At 39.4% G+C, this 18,021-nt stretch overlaps 1 protein-coding gene across 2 annotated transcripts in view; it reads left to right on the top strand.

Moving 5' to 3' along the window:
• Positions 1-18,021, top strand: part of BMPER (BMP binding endothelial regulator) — a 250,362-nt gene that overhangs the window by 37,005 nt on the left and 195,336 nt on the right. The window lies entirely within an intron of this gene.

The following is an 18,021-nucleotide window of genomic DNA, read 5'->3' as shown; positions in this document are numbered from 1 at the left end:
CAGTATACTTCTGAGATTATTTTATGTTAAAGTGGTTATACATTTTTATCCAAATAGCCTAACAACAGGGCAAAGATTAATCTAATTTGAAAAAACTCAATATTGTTTGATGAAAACAAATGAGGTCATTGAGAGACAAACAGACGGTGTTGGCAGCATTTCTGTATTTACTTGGACTAAGAATCGCCTTTTAATTTGGGGTTCTTTCATGAACAATAATGTATTTGTTATCTGAATATATGTTTGTTATTAGTGGATCATAAATGAATAAGGTGTGTTTCCAACATTTATAGGTCAAATTCCATCCTCTTTCTTCATATAGAGCATGAAATATTAATTGTCTGCAATACTTTGATGAAAGATATAAGAAAATAGTCTTTCATTTGTCAAGTGGAATTTATTTTCCACAATCTTCTCTTGTCTTTGATTTCTCTGTGCTTTGTCTTACTTACTATGGGTTGTGATCCCATGGGTTACATTTTTTAACTTTTATATTTGATTTAAAAAATATCCCATGATGTCTCCTGAAATGCAAGAGGCAAAATGTAAATATTTGCATACTAATTTCTAAAATTAGTCCAATCATCTTGGGCTCGGATAAGTAAAAATTAAGAGAGCACAGCATACCTGGAGAATTTAAAGGGGATTGGGCTCATTTATATAAACCAATTACTGACCAAAGTAGAAGGGAACTATGAATACTGGTAAAAGATTGAACGTTATTAACAATACATTGTCTTTATACAATTCAAGGTCATGAATAAGAGGCCTCTTCTCAGTGTTGTTTGGAGAGTGACCTGGAAGATGACCATACTGCTTGTGGCTGTTTGAGGGGAGGCAGGCACTTACCATATAATAGGAATGAACATTTTTTTAAAAAGGCTTATTTAAAAATAATCATACTCCCTATGTTGACAGAGTAAATTGTCCTATTGTTTAAACATTTTAAGATGGAAAGGCTGTTAGCCATGCGCAAATCGAGTTGTTTGCTTTTAATCAAAGTTCTTTTGGCAATCCTAAGGGTGCATTGATTGTTGCCCAAACAAGAGTGGCTCTTTCCTCAACCTCTGTCTTCCACTTTTTAAAAGACATGATCAAATTCTTTGGTAGGTATTATATGTGATTCACCCAGATGCAGTTTGCCCCAGGTTTTACATCCTGAATAAGGAATGAGCTGCCTTCAGGTTAATGCTCTAGTGGTCATTTAAACTATAGTGTGAACTTCAGTCAGAATATTTTGGAAGAAAAGACAAATTCCAATGTTTAGGTTTTTATAGATATTGTTATATTTAGCCTTGAGGGAATGCTTATTATTATTCTGACTTAACAGATGGGGAAACTTTGCTTAGGGATATGAGGTGCTGTTTTTGAAGATCCCACAGTTGCTAAAGGTAGGGAAGGGGAGTGACTCCAAATGCTCTGTTCTTCCTGGTATCACAGGCCTGTGAGATAAGAAGGAAGGAGGAGAGACCCAAAGAATTAGAAGGGCTCTAGAAATAAAGGAGAGAGAAAGTTGCTAGCTTCAGTATTTGCCTTGCCACACCCCTTCTCTCTCCATGGGCTTTTATAGCATGGGTGGACCCACAATTTCATTTATTTTTGAGAGCAAGAGTGAGCATGCACAGGGGAGGAGCAGAGAGAGAGAGTGACACAGAATCTGAAGCAGACTCCAGGCTCTGAACTGTCAGCACGGAACCCAATGCGGGGCTCGACCCCACGAACCATGAGATCATGACCTGAGCTGAGGTCGGACACTTAACCGACTGAGCCACCCAGGCGCACCTGGACACACAATTTAAAAAATAAAATTTTTTAATGTCTTTATTTTATTTTGAGAGACAGAGACAGAGAGCCAGTGGGGGATGGGCAGAGAGAGAGGGAGACACAGAATCTGAAGCAGGCTCCAGGATCTGAGCTGTCAGCGTAGAGCCCGACATGGGGATCGAACCGTAGAACATGAGATCATGACCTGAGCTGAAGTCGGAAGCTTAACCAACTGAGCCACCCAAGAGCCCCAGGACCCACAATTTCAAAGGAGATATGTGGGTAGAGAAGTTTTGGGGTGGTGATTGAAAACAACACATGGCTTAGGAGGTGGTGGCTTTTTTTTTACTACCTGACATTTTTTGGGAACCCCTAACATAACATTTTTTCTCTTTAGTATCTGTGACTTGTTTATACTGCAGCAGTGTCCCAGTGCGACAGCTTAGATGAGTTTGATCTCTTGTATGTGTGTGCCTGCTTTCATAAAATATTTTATATTTTTAATTGAGAATGCATTCATACAATTAAAACTACACAAAGCATCTGTAGTCAAAGTAAGGCTTTCTCCCACTTTGGACTTCAGCCACCTGATACCCTTTCATGGAGACAACCATTTACCAGATTCTTGGGGATCCTTCTAGAGCCAGCCTCTATGTAACTGTATATGTGTGTTTAGACGAAAGCCTCCACTTTACTTCTAGTAGTTTGAATGCTGAGATGCTAACCTATCAGTTCAACATCTTGGGAAATTGTAGTGCTCTGAAAGATAGCCCACCATTGAGCTACTCAGTTCCAGTTGCCACTGTTTATTTTTACCATGATTTTGAGCTTAAGAGAATTTCTGATATGTTCCTTGATGAAAGTTGTTAGATTAATGGAATCCTTGCATATGTATTTTAACTTATGCAGTATGACTAAATTTATCTACTCAGTCCCATAAATTGAGTGGGGGTTGTTTACAGGTTTTTAAAAAGAAAAAAAAAAAACATAACAAAAGAACTAGAGGGGTTTATTTTTTTCCCCTTTTTCTCTAAGTGAAAAAAGATGTATAAAATGTTAGATTTCATAGATTGGCTTCCCATAATATAAACCAGGCTATTTTGGCATCTAAATAAAAATGACCCTATATGTTCAAAAAAAAAATCTTGTTAACATTAAAATCATACTTTACAAAAATCTGTTTTAGTTGTTAAAACTAGTAAGAAAACATGAAACAGAGATCAACTTTCAAATTTGTCCCAATCCATTTATTCAGGGCCTCTGTTTTTTAAATTCTGTAGGATTTTGGAAGGTACTTCAAGTGAAGAGTTTGTGGTTGCCTTTAAGTTAGAAGATTAGATTTCCAAGGATTGCTCCTGGCTTGGGTGCATCAGTTTTCACTTTTCTAAAGTGGGCAAGTTGAGGATGTTTTCACTCTGGTGGAGGAACTTGGTGGCCCTGGTCTCCCTGTTGTATCAAATACAAATACCTCAATCAGGTGTGGGGCTGACAGCAGTATTAGAGCACAGATGTTCTTTCCATTCAGCTGCTGATGCATAGTCTATGAATTTTCTGTTTGTGCATAACAAGCAATGACAAGCTTAGTGGCCTAAACTAACACTCTTTATTGTCTCATAGTTTCCATGGGTTAGGATTCTGGGCATGGCATAGTTGGGTCTCACAAGTCTGCATTTAAGGTCAGCCAGGGCTGGGGTCTCATCTGAGGCTCAAGGTCATCTTCTAACCTCATGTTATTGTTAGTAGAATTCAGTTTCTTGCAGCTGTGGAATAGCTTGCTTCTTTAATGCCAGCAGGAGAGCATCTCTCTGACCTACAGACCTTTATGAAGGTCAGGCCCTTAAATCTATTAGGTGAGGCCCACTCAGAATAATCTCCCTTTTTAATAACTCAAAGCCAAACTGATTAAGAATGTTAATTATACCTACAAAATCTATTCATTCACTCATTCATTTAGTTTTTGAGAGAGAGAGTGTGTGTTCAACAGAGTGCAAGTAGGGGAAGGGGCAGAGGGAGAAGGAGAGAGAGAATCTTAAGCAGGCTCCACATCCAGCACAGAGCACATGAGATTATAGCCTGAGCTGAAATCAAGAGTCAGGTGCTTAACTGACTGAGCCACCCAAGTGCCCCTCTGCAAAATTTCTTTTTTTTTTCTTTTAATGTTTTATTTCTTTCTGAGAGAGAGAGAGGAGAGAGAGAGAGAGAGGCAGCGTGAGCAGGGGAGGGTCAAAGAAAGAGGGAGATACAGAATCCGAAGCAGGCTCCAGGCTCTGAGCTAGCTGTCAGCACAGAGCCTGACGTGGGGCTTGAACCTAGGAACCGTGAGATCATGACCTGAGCCGAAGTTGGACACTTAACCAACTGAGCCACTCAGGAGCCCCTCTGCAAAATTTCTTTATCATTGCTAAGTGAGATAGCCTAAATCATGGGAGTGCCATTCATCACATTCATAGGTCATGCCCACAGTCAAGGGCAGGGGATTATATAAGGTGGATATGTCAGGAAGTGGAAATCTTGGGGTCCATCTTAGAAGTCTACCCGCCATATTCAGAGCAGTTCAGGGTTGCATGGGAAGTAGAAGCATCTGTGGAGAATGATGCTCAGAGCTAGAAGATAGCTTATGGATCACACTGCATACTGTGAGTGCTAGCAAATGCTGACTTTTGACTACTTTCTCTCCTTCTCTGGTTTGGTGGCCACCAAGCCCCACAGAGTCTAGTTCTTGCCTATCCTTTATCCTTCTCCTGTTTTGGACTTCTCCAGATAGGAGACTTTCTTTCCTTTCCCCTTGTGTTTTGTACCTACTTCCTGCCATGGGGCTTAGCACATTCTGTTTCCTCTGCATGGGCTGCTTTTCCATCGGATGTCATCTAGTTTAGCCTGCACCCTTTCTTCAGTTCTCACTTTAGGCATCACTTCCTGGACTTCACAGCTACTTACCATAAAATTCCTCCTTCTTAAGACTAGGCACAATTGTGATTTAACACTTTTATTTTCTGTAACTCCCACTAAACTAGAGGCTTCGTGTGGGTAGCAACTATAGTATTCTCAGCTGTGAGCCCTGTGGCTAGCACACCGTGGTTGCCTACTGAATATATTGAATTCAATAGGAAAATGGTCAGTTAGAGGAAGACAGGAAAGTTTGGACTAAATCAGTCTTCCCTAGTTAGTACTCATAATGTCAACTGCATAGTTCATGTATTACTATTGAGCCATATGCATCTTAACACATCTTACGTCCTTTTTGCATTCTGCACAGCTTAAAAAAGAGTCGAGTAAGAAGTATAAGGAGAGAATAACCATGTATAAACAGGAATGAAAAATGGCTGAATGTTTATAAACCTGTCCCAGGATCCTGGTACTTTATTGTTTCTTCACTAAATTCCACAGAGGTTAAAAAAATGTCCTTAAAATCACCACCACTTCTGGGTACTTTTATGTGGTAGTGGCTGTAGTATATTTCAGTATTAACAGACTTAGTGATAACCTCAGTGCAATTTTTGGTAGCTCTTTCCTCGTACTGTACAAAGTTACCAAATAATATTATGTAATTATGACTTCAGATTTCCTAGTTGCCTTCATTTTGATATGATTATCTGCTTTCTTTTATCACATCATATAAAACACACCTATAATTTGGCTTTGAGTTTTCTGCAGCTGCTCTTCAAACTATTCTGTGACTGCTTGTAACTTGCCTGCCATGAAGAGTAAACCTCTCTGTACTTTAAGATGATCTCCCCCCTTTCCTGTCTTATATTTCACTACAGGAATGAAATCACAGTGATGCTTATCATCTGAAAACGTTTTGGAATCAAAACATTCTGATCTCCTCTGAGGATTCTAATGGCATTGTGTCATGGAAGCTATCAAACTGAGGGGAAAAATAAAGCTAGGTGTTCTGAGTAGAAAGTTGGGGTGCATCATTAGAAGCTACAGGAAAGAAATGATTTGACATAGAAGCCCCCAACATCTGTCTAGGTTCTCTTTGATTTCTTGCTTAAGTTTGGCAACTACAGAATTGAAAATATGTCTTTATGTGTGACATATATCTATTTATGAAGATGCACGAATATACATGCATCTATTTATTATTTTAAAAATGTTCACCATGCTGCAATTATAACCATTCTTATTGGGCTTTGATCAGAGACTACTCTCTTTATCTTCAGAAAAAAAATTGGTACTTTCTATATGTTATTTTGAGAGGAATCTCATTTTGAGAGCTAATGTGGATTTGTCTTAGAAATCTATCTGTTAGAGAGGCTAATATTTAACAGGACTGATGATAATGAAGGTGAACAAAGTACATTGGTATGTCCATGAACTTGAGTGCATCCTTCACTCAGATGAGCTTATTTACACCTGAGCCAGCTAATTATATTTCCAGTAGCTTGGTGGTTAAATGGCTCAAGATGTTTATCTGCAGACATGCTTGGGCATTGACCAGCTGATGTTTACTACATGAGGCAGCCCTCTGCCTACCTGAGACTGTCTGGGCATTCCCTCAGCCATACCTGGGATCAGCAGAGGGATCAGATTTTAAAATACACTTTGAGTTTTTGATGTTTTGGGTCCTGAGGACTGTGGTATGGCCACCTTGATGAGGCTGTGAATGCACGGGTGGTTACAACTTCAAACCTCTGGGGGCAAGGCCACATTGAGGGGCTAAATGCAAAAGTCAGGGTAATATTTTCATGCATCTAGACAAAGAAATTCTGTGCTCTGGGGCCTGTGGATTAGAGGATAGTCGTAAAAACTCTCATTTGAAGAAGGAAGTAAAAGAGGACTAGTCTTGGGATTAGGTGCAGAATCTAAGCAATTCTTCTGCTTCTAGTTGCTTGACTTCGCCAAACCACTCCTTTCTGGGCCTTGGTTTCCTCTTCTGTAAAACAGGAGGGTCCTGAGCCCAGATGTGCCTCTGAATGGCCAGGACGGATGGTGAAATACTCTGATGCCTGAGTCCTACTCCAGACCATATGAATCATAATTTCCAATGAGTGAGGCCCAGGCATCTGTATTCTTATTTTTTTTATTATGGTAAAATACATGTAACATAATTGCCATTTAATATTGTATAGTTCAGTGGCATTAAATGTATTCACATTGTAAGGCAGCCACCACCACTATCTATTTCAAATACTTTTTTTTTTTNGGCTCCAGGCTCTGAGCTAGCTGTCAGCACAGAGCCCGATGCGGGGCTCGAACCCACAAACCATGAGATCATGACCTGAGCCGAAGTCGGATGCTCAACCGACTGAGCCACCCAGGCGCCCCTATTTCAAACACTTTTTCATCATCCCAAACTGAAACTCTTTATCCACTAAACAGTAAGTTCCTATTCTCCCTTCCCAGCCCCTGGTAACTTCTATTCTACGTTCAGTCTCTATGAATTTGTCTATTCCAGGTGCCTTGTATAAGTAGAATCATATGGTATTTGTCCTTTTGTGACTGGCTTATTTCACCTAACACAATATTTTCAAGGTTTTCATGTATATATATCATAATTTCATTCTTTTTGAGGCTGAATAATAATTCATTGTGTGCATAGAACATCTTTTGTTTATCCATTCTTCCAGCAATAGATATTTAGGTTCTTTCCACTGGGAATCTGTATTCTTAATTAGCCCCCCATGTGGTTATGATGTTCAACAGGCCTAGGAGCCACTGGAGTTGATGTTCTTCAGGTTCAGTTATGACTTTCTGTATAGGAGAAGGTTTAGGAGAAGGAGGGCCAGATATAATGTCATAAGTGAAAATAGGTGACTATTGGTATTCTTTAAAAAAGTTTTTTTCATGTTTACTTTTGAGAGAAAGAGAGACAGAGTGTGAGCGAACAAGGGGGAGAGAGAGAAAGAGGGAGACACAGAATATGAAGCAGACTCCAGGCTCCAAGCTGTCAGCACAGAGCCCAAGCCCGACGCGGGGCTCGAACTCACAAACTGCGAGATCATGACCTGAGCTAAAGTCCGATGCTTAACCAACTGAGCTACCCAGGCGCCCCTCACTGTTGGTGTTCTTCAGTTATTTATCTAGGTATATAGAATAAACAGCATAAACTTTGATGTCCACAAAATGTCCTAAACTCTAGCTAAATGTTCGTGGTCTGCTATTAGAAAGAGAAGAAGCTTCATAGACCCAGCAGGACCACTGTCAAAATACATAACTCTGCACACAGTGGCATGTTGGGTTTGTTCAGTGACATCAACGTTGGTAGTTCGAAACAGACCATGATGTGAGTATTTACACCTTGGAAACTGGAGCACTCTACACAATCAGGGTTTTTTCTCTTCTGTAGAGCTGACTATTAAACATTAGCAGCCCACCATTGACTATAATGCTAGGTGTTCAGTTTTTTTTTCTTCTTTTTTTTTAAATTTTTTTTTAATTTATTATTTCTAGGGGAGAGAGAGAGAGAGACACTGTGAGCAGGGGAGGGTCAGAGAGAGAGGGAGACACAGACTCTGAAACAGGCTCCAGGCTCTGAGCTGGCAGTCAGCACAGAGCCCGACGCGGGGCTCGAACCCACGAACCGCGAGATCATGTCCTAAGCGAAAGTTGGACTCTTAACCGACTAAGCCACCCAGGCGCCCCAGTTTTTTCTTCTTTTTAACAAGTGCCACTAACAAGAGAAATACATTTTAAAGGATAAGGCTTTGTTGACAAGCTAAAATCCAGAAATCCATGGCTTTAGATTCAGGAAGCACAGGTTATTGACAGTACAGAGCTCCCATTAAGTACCTCTCCTTGAACTCCATGTTGGATGAGGTTTAGCCCTATCTGTTGGTGGCGATTTTTCCTCAACCCTCTTCAAGTATGATCATGCCCATCAGTGACTGCTTTTCTTGTCAGGTACTTGGCAATCTCTTCTACAGCTTTTGCCAACAGGCGAAGGTCGTTTTCAATTCAGTCCTGTTTTTAGAGAAGGTGAATTTTTCTCTTTAATGCCCTTATCTATCCATGTTTTAAATGTAATGGAGATCTTCCTCAGATTTTGTGGCATGAGATCAAAGGGGGGCCACACACAGCCTCCCAGAAGACTCTGTAAATATGTTTGGGCTGTTTAACAGACACCTTTTCTGCTGGCCACACAGTCCGAAAATCATCCCAAGCAAATGAGGCATCTCAAACCTTCTAGAAAAGAGCTCAGGTAAAGGAGGTGGCAGATAAGAAGAAAAAGATGGGCTGTAGGAATCTGCATTTTTACACACACACACACCCCTTGAGCCCCCAGGGGATGTACTTAGTCCTTGAACTGCTCTTTGACAAATGCTTTATGAAAGTCTAGTTGTCAAACACAGGCAGGCTTCATCCTGCAGGGGAGAGGCTCCTAGATGATGTGTGCATCAAGCCTGACTTTGCCATATAAATAATTTTTTAAATGGTATAAAAAGGAGCATGCCCAACAGGGGTGTTTTGTAGACATAGACAAGCTTATTCCAAAATTTATATAAAAAGGCAAAAGACCTAGAATAACCGAAACAATTTTGTAAAACACAAATAAAGGAGGAGAAATCAGCCTACCCAATTTCAAGACTTCGAATACAGCTGTAGTAGTAAAGATAGTGTGGTACTGGCAGAGGAGTAGACATATACATCAATGGAGCAGAGTGGAAAACCCAGAAATAGACTCATACAAAATGCACAGCTGACTTTTGACAAAGGTGTCAAGGCAATTCAATAGAAGAAGACTAATCCTTTCAACATATGGTGCTGGAAGAATTAGACACACAGAGGCAAAAAAAAAAAAAAAAGAACATGATCTAAACCTCATATGTTATATAAAAATTAACTCAAATTGATCATGGACTTAAATGTGAAACACAGAATGTAAAACATGTATAAAAAGCATGTAGGAGAAAATCTGTGGGACCTATGGCTGGGCAAAGAGTTTTTTAGATTTGACACCAAAAAGCACTGTCCACAAAATGGAAAAATTGATAAATTAAACTTCATTAAATGTTTTTGCTTTGTGGAAGGCCTTGTGAAGAGAACAAAAGAAATCTAATTAGAAAATGGGAAAAAGATAGGAGGAGGTGTTTCACTATATTACATACACAGATGTCAATAAAACACAAGATACTCAACATCATTGGCCATTAGGAAAATGCAAATCAAAACCACAGTGAGGTATCACTACTCACCTATCAAAATGGCTAAAGAAAAAAATAGCATGATTAACAAATGCTGGTAAAGATGTTGGAAATCTGTAACATATTGTTGGTGAAAGTATCAAATGAGTCAGCTACTCTGGACATGATTATAATAGTTTATAGAACTAAACATACACTTAATCATATAACCTAGTAATTGTTCTCTTGGACAATTCCAGTTAAATCAAAACCAGTGTGACCTCAAAACTCTGTACACAAATGTTCACAGCAGCTTTAATCATAATAGGCAAAAACTGGAAGCAACTCACATGTTCTTCAATGGTTCAAAAGACTGATATTTCTGTGTCATGGAATACTACTCTGTAATAAAAAAGGAAGATGCTGTTGATTCATGCAAAAACTTGGATGAATGTCAAAACAATTTTTCTGAAAGAGGTAATCTCAAAAGGCTGCATATTGTATGATTTCATTTATATATAACATTCTTGAATAACAAAATTATACAGATGGAGAGCTGATTAGTGGTTGTCCTGACTTAGAGATGGAGGCGAGTGGAGTGAGTGTAGTTACAAATGAATAGTAATAAAACTGCATCAAAACACACGCGCACACACACACACACACACACTCATGAGTGCACATAAAGCTAGTAAAATTTGAATAAGCTCTGTGGACTTCATTAATGTCCATTCCTGATTTTGATATTTTACTATAGTTTTGCAAGACATTAACTCTGGGGGAAGATGGGTGAAAGGTGCATGAAAAAAGTAGTTTTTTGTATCTTGTGAATCTTAATTCTTCCAGAATAAAAAGTAAAGTAAAAATGAGAGTGATAAGATATTTCTGACAATTTTTCTGCAGTAAGCCCTGTGCATCCTACCTAATCAACCATAAAGGTTACGTCTCTGTAATATGTTTCCCAAAGTATAAACATCGTGGAGGGCAATACATTAATTGCACAAATGGCATTTCATACGTATGTTGTATATAACTCATTTCTTCTTCATGCTAGTCAAAGACATTTTCACTGATGTCCTTGAAATTACTTTGGGGAAACTGAGGGTCCCATTCATGACTCTTTATCTGTGGCCCCCATAATTAACCCTGTGAGATTGTTGGTCGTTTGGCTGTCTCCAAATAAATTTTATTTTCTTAGATTGCTGCTGTGTACCCCAAACTGTGCAATATGTTCCTATTTTGAAAAATGCATGAATCTGAACTTAGATGTTTGAATTTGATCTTTTGGTCCCTTATTATTTGTTGCTTCAAAAGGCCTAAGGCATAGCATGACTGGTAGCCAAAGGTAAAGACGTTCAGAACAGAGTTTAAACATCGACCCACAAAGTCAGGTCTTGCCTCTTCAGCCACAAAACCTGCATTTTACTTTATCATATTGGTTTTTAGACATCACTGGAACATGATGTTAAAGTAGCACTGGGAGGCAGAATGTCACATCCCCCCAGGGGTGCCATTTTCACTTTTGAAACTTCCACTTTCTGAGCTTCCTCTATGTGCCTGGAAGGAGCGAAGTAATGAATAAAACATGGATGCTGGAGTGAGATCAAAAGAATGGCTGTATGACCTGGACAAAGTAATTTAGCTTTTCTTGATTTCCTCATTTAAAAAAAAATAGGGGTAAAATGTTCTCTGTCCTACAATTCTTTTTATGAGTATAAAATGAAATCACATGTGAAAGCTCCTTGTACAGTGCCTCACCTTTAATAATTATGCAGTGATTTTTATTTTCTCTCTTCTCTGCTTTTTTCTTGTTGGAGGATTATTTATTTGCTATTTTGGAACTCAACTTTGGAAATGACCTCTAGTGACATTTTCCCTGCCCACATTAGAAAACCAGTCTGATGACTTCACAGGACAGTCTCTCCTGGTTTTTATTCTTTTTCCATTTTTGCTCCATATGAGCTCAACCCAGTTCTTTCTCCTGTGCCCGTTGAGAAGCAATGGGTATTGGCTATTTGATAATGGGGTGCTGAGGATAGAGTGGCTGCTGCAATGCCGATTCAACCCAGAGGGAGATGCACTCCCATATTCAGAAGGGTTTATGGTAAGAACAGATCAAATGCAGGAATGATGGCTGATGTGGCCCATGTAAAAATGTTGTTGCAAGCATTTTTCTCCCTTAATGCATTGCATATTTCCTTTATTGTATTAATTACACCAAAAGTTTGAAGGCATATTTTATTGCATAGAACCTTAATTTATTTGTGGCTCATAGAATCTGTTTTATTACCTTAATATCAATGCCAGATATTGTATGTATTATAATCTTATGAACTTATGAGACTGGCTCTGTAAGCCACAATTTCCTCACTTTACGGTCCTCAATAAACACATAGATTAGAAATCCAAGTAAGTCACATGGAGATTTTATGTTCCTTTATACTAGTGAAGTGAGTTGAATTTACAAATCATCTATACTCATCTGATATTTCTACATATTTGGGATGTTATTCATAAAACCATCAAAAATTAAGTAAAATAGTTTTCTGCCATTTGTTTTTCTATTGTTGGTCATTCCATTTCAATTATATATTTAATGTCTAATTGGAAAACAAAACAAAAAAGTCACAAAAAAGAATGTTGTGGGGGGCACACACCACTCTTTAAGAACTCAGTTCATGGGGCTGATTCTTTCTCTTGGGATTGAGGAAATGGTTTGGCTATAAAAATCCCATTAGCCAAAAATAAGCAAAATTGCCTGCAGGATTCATGGTAGGTACAGCCTTGGAGAGTAATAAAAGACTGTTTTAAATGAACTCCTAAGGACACGATATAAGCCTTAGAATGGCTAGTCAGATTTTATGTTTATCCCTCTTGATTATACTTCCATATGTTTCTGGAGAACAGTGTCTGAAAAGTGGTTCATTAAAAAAATGTATTGGACTGGGGTAATTTGGGGCTTATTGACCAAGTCCCAGGGGTAGGGGTCCCCTATCAGGTGGCCCAGAAGCAACAAAGAATGGCAGAACTGTCTGCTCTACTTCCCTGTACATGTGGCATGAACTGACTTCAAAGACTCCAACGTTGCTTTAAGTAAGTATGACAGTTTGCACGCTAACCCTCCCCCCATAAAAGACAAGAATAAACTAGAAATCTGGGGACCAAAGTAGAATTTGGAAAGAAAGGCACCTTCCTGAAGATTAACTTATGATGAGGCTTGCACAGCATGGGAGGAGGGGAACTGGAAACAGTTGATAGGCTTCTCACCTCTAAGGTATGGAAGGTACTGATGCTCAAAGGCTTTCCTTTGCTGTGTTCAACTCTAGCTGCCTGGTCTATAGGAGTGGTAGAGTTAGTGTTAGAAGAGACAGACTTTGACATCTGGGTTGCTCCAGGATAGCTTTGCTGTTTCTGGAAGTAGAATAGTAAATTGAACTGGTCCACCTGAAAGGAGAAGAGAGGTGGTCCAAAGAATGTCATCTTTTCAAAATTCTTTTCCTGTGATTTGCAGGAATAGCTGCATGTTGGTGCTTACCATGTATTCCTTGTGAAATTAGACATTTTTGAAGTAACTGCTACACACAAAGTACTGTCAGGGACCTGAAAAGGACATTTGAAAGGCCATATACACATGGGGGAAGAGCACAGGAGCACTCCTTTAGTGGGGGAAGTTTCTAGGAAGACTTTCCAGAGGCTATGACCTTGAGTTGAGTCTTGAAGGAGTCGTTGGCCAGGGAAAGAAGGAGAGCCTGGGTAACCTGTGTGTCATTATGGGGATGATGGAGATGGAGGGGATGGATAAGATCTGGGATTTTTAAGAAGGGACCAGCATTTGCAAAATCATATGATGAGATCTTCTGGACATATTTGGAATGTTTTACGTGCAGCATGTCTGCAGTGTGGGGTGACTGGGAGTAGCAGATAAGAGAATGAAGAAGTGAGTCAAGACCAGGCCTGACAGCTGTATATGCTAAGAAGTTTAAATTTTATAGTAAAGGTCAATGGTTTTAAATTCTCTCCCACTTCCTCCTTCCAGATACTCTTATCCAGTTGGTTTGGAGAAGAAAGGTTGGGGATAGATATCAGTCTGCACCTCAGCCAGGCTGTGAACCATTAGTCATTGATTGAGTGTAAGCCTGAATGAGAGTAAGACCCAGATCTGAAAGAGCACACGCTGTAAACTGTGCAGGAGGATTGCTTTTAAAAAGGCCCCTATCCTAGCCATGAGAAACAACCAGCAGCTTAGTTGAGGCAGGAGTGGAGAGAATGGATAGGTAATTGGAAGAGAACATCTGGAAAGCATGTGTATAGTGGCAGCGGTGGGGGTGGGGGGAGGTGGAAGAAAGGAAAGGTGGTCAGCAGCCACAGAGAATCCTGGAAGGTAAAGACTGTTGTTTGGATTGGGTACTTAGTAGGCCATTGCAGCCAAAGAGAGTTATGTTTCAGTGGGATGGTGGAGGCAGATAGCCCTGGGTGAAGACCTTGAACTTACTTTAAGAACCCCTCAAGTTTGTTATGATTAGGGAAGGTAGAAGAATCCCAGGGACCAAGATGGAGTTCCAAGAATGAAAAAGAAAGTGCCAGAAGGTCAGGTTGGGGCTATGTTGGGAGGTGTTGGGGTAGTTGTTGGTAATGGTAAGATCCAACTCTGCTCTTAGACTAATGCTTACCTGACAGTGGAGAAGGTAAGCCTTTTTAGGGTGAGACCAGGTGGAGCCAAGGCTCATTAGAAGGCCAATGCCATTTTTTATGACCCTAATGATTTTTAACAGCTATTTAAACAGCAATGATGAAAATGTGTGGTATTCTCTCTCCCTTGGGATAATGTGGCTGTTGAAAGAGGCACGGCTAATTGGAAAAATGAATTTTATTGCTTAATTGTGGATTCAATTTATTTGTGTACTTCCTGTTACCATTGCCATGTGTTTTCTGAGTTGACTAGTTGACTAGGCCAAGGTTCTCTACAAGAGTATGTATGTTAAAAAAAATGCTATGAAAATCTTCCCCACCCTGAAAATATTTAACATATAAAAAGCCAAAACTACATACATAAGTTTATATGCTAGTTTAGGTTTTTGTTGTTGTTGTTGTTGTTTAGTTTTGTAAAGAAGAGTTATGGGGAATGCGATGGTTTTGATCAGGGTTTCTCACTGTTGGCACAATTGACATTTTGAGTTGGTTGACCCTTTGTCATGCATTGTAGAGTGTTTAGAGCATCCCACTAGATGCTCACGATACTCTTATCCCCCAGTTGTGACAATTGAAAATATCTCCTAACATTAGTAAGCGTTTCCTGGGTGGGGAATGGGAGAGGGTAAAATCACCCTAGACTGAGAACTATTGGTTCTCAATATATATATTGTAGTGGTTTTGTCGGAAAATAACTACTTCCTCCTGCTGCAGTATGGATAGTTTTATTGAAACTTGTGGAATCAGGGAGCTTTTTGTGACCAGAAGAAACCTAATGAATATTTATAAGTGCCCTGGTCAAACGTTTATTTAAAAGTATTGAAAGAAAAAGGAAATACTTTAAATTTACTGGCTGCCTGACCATCTGACCATTCCTTTGCCCCGTTTACCCATCCTTTCATTTAGTTACTGAATCTACTGTCCTTTAATTTCAGTCTGGGTCTTTAAGTTCTTTTTTTTTTTTTTAATGTTTTATTTATTTCTAGGAGAGAGAGAGAGAGACAGCATGAGCAGGGGAGGGTCAGAGAGAGAGGGAGTCACAGACTGAAACAGGCTCCAGGCTCTGAGCTGGCAGTCAGCACAGAGCCCGACGCGGGGCTCGAACCCACGAACCGCGAGATCATGACCTAAGCGAAAGTCGGATGCTTAATCGACTAAGCCACCCAGGTGCCCCTGGGTCTTTAAGTTCTTAATGCAAAGGATATTGTGCATTAGAATGTGCCTGAATAATATCACCCATCTAGAACTGGATGTGAAAGGACCTTAATTCCCCACACCCGGTGTAGAGCTTCACGCAAATTTGATCTAATGACTGTGAGATCATGACCTGAGCCAAATCAAGAGTTGGATGCTTAACTGACTGAGCCACTGAAGTGCCTCATAAATGTTTATTATAATTTGACAGCATAATTTTATGCCAATTACATATAATACAATAAATTGAGCTTCTATTTTGTCTTAGCCTTTTAAATTGAATTTTTTGAGTAACTCATTTTTCTTATATTTTATGAAGTTATCAGTCCACATTGGATTGGAAGAACAAAAAGAAAGCAAACTGTCTTTCACTAGAGGTAGTTTGAGAAGTACCACCTTGAGGTATGATGGAAATATTTTTTTTGCTTCTCTTTCTACCCTGGCCAATAAGAGATATTTAGTATATTCCTCCTGTAGGCCTTCAGTAAAAAAGAGGGGCAAGATACTGCCTGTCTTCCCTATGAGCAGCATGAAGTTGGTGGCAAATGTAATTTATTATAAAGAGAGTAAGAGATAATATGAGGTAAGCATGAGGTTCTCTTTGATTGTATGTATATGTAAGTCTTCATATAGCTCATGTTAGTGTCTTGCATTAAATAACATGTTTATCTTAGAACAGAAATCTAAGATTCTGTAAAGTGCAGTGAAAATGTCCATTTAAAAAGTCTTTTAACCCCAGGAAGTCCTTAGATAAGCAGTCTACCAGAATGTTTGCTGTACTGGGTCTCCATACTCGCTGATGTTGGTGAGGGCAGATAGAAAAAGGAAAAGGTATGGACTATACTTGCTAAAGAGAGTAACACAAATGTTTTGAGTCTATTCTGTTGTTCAGACTCATCCAACATTTGGGTAAATCTGTTCCATGGACTCAGCTGTGGTAGACTGACATATGAACAAGGACAGTTAAGCAATGAGCACTTCACAGTTTGACCTTGGTCTTTGTATGTTAAAACTAAGGTGGAGGGGTCAGCCTTCCAACTGACACCAAGTTGAGGGAGAAAGCATTGCTGAGTTCCCTGCATTATGGACTACTTGTTCGAATACCTTTTATCCCATGTTGAGTGGAATAATCCAGAAAGGCCTGACTCACTCTTGGGACCCTTTACACATGACCTGGCATTGTATAGGAACAGTCTCTTGGCTGGCAGTTCCTGCTTGGTCTATATGGTTTTGTAGTGTACTTCCTTCTCCAAAGTAAAAAAGGCAAGATCTTTGCTCGCTCTATTAGCAGCAGAAAATCACCCTTTCTTTCAGTTTTTTTTTTTTAATCCAGAGGATGAAAATATATAACATATTTGGAAACTCCACTGGCAGACTTGGCAGGCGTTTCATATTTACTTGGACTTAACATGAATTGGATTTGGTCCTCTGATTTCCCCGCCTCCATCTCTTGGAACAAGTTATTTATTATCCAAGTGAGTCTGTGTTAGTGGATCAGACATGCACATGGCACATCTATTGTAAGTATGTTTGTTCAGTAAGATTTATGCTAGCCCAAATTGTTTTATATTGGTTTCCATTGTTGAAAATTTACTGTATTCATTCTTGGTTTGGCGTAAGTATTTGTAAGTGTGCTAGGGGTCCCTGTGGTTGAACATTTTATCACTGTAACACTTCATGCAAAGGAAATTAAAAAATATATAGTGAAAGCATTTCCCTAATATGTTTCCAATCAGCTGTGTACTTTAGTAATATGATTTGTAAGAACTAGAGAGAAGAGTATTACTGAGTTCTTTTTGATCATTCATAATTCTCTGAGAATTCAGATGATGGTTCCAAGTTGTGAAAATGTCTTTCGAAATTTTCTTCAGTCCTTTAGTATTCTGTTTGTGTGGGTTAAGAGGGCTTTTATATTGTATTGTGTTGTGTCGTGTCGTGTCGTGTCGTATTGTATTGTACTGTATTGTATTACCACAACAGTATCTAAAAGAATTCAGGGAAGGAGGTGTGAGTCTTCTGTGTGTATGTTGGACAAGAAAAACTGATGTGGATTGAGGTTGATGGACTAGCCAGAAGTCAATCATTGGTACAGAGAGGCAAGACTTTTTATTCCTGCATTATCCCGTGTGTTCCTGCTTCTGTACTCCTTGGGCTAAGTAACTGGACTGTAATTCATAAAACCCTTTGCCTGGTGGGCTCTTCGTAATCTAATATTCAGTGACTAGTGACATAGGCAGTTGCATCTTCCCTGAAAGTGTGACACATGAGGTGGAGGTTGATATTTGGACAAGCTATTAAGATCTAGGCT

This window comes from Crocuta crocuta, unplaced genomic scaffold (assembly GCF_008692635.1).
Source record: "Crocuta crocuta isolate KB4526 unplaced genomic scaffold, BGI_CrCroc_1.0 scaffold197, whole genome shotgun sequence".
Taxonomy (NCBI): domain Eukaryota; kingdom Metazoa; phylum Chordata; class Mammalia; order Carnivora; family Hyaenidae; genus Crocuta; species Crocuta crocuta.
This window is presented reverse-complemented; position numbering and strand designations above follow the sequence as displayed.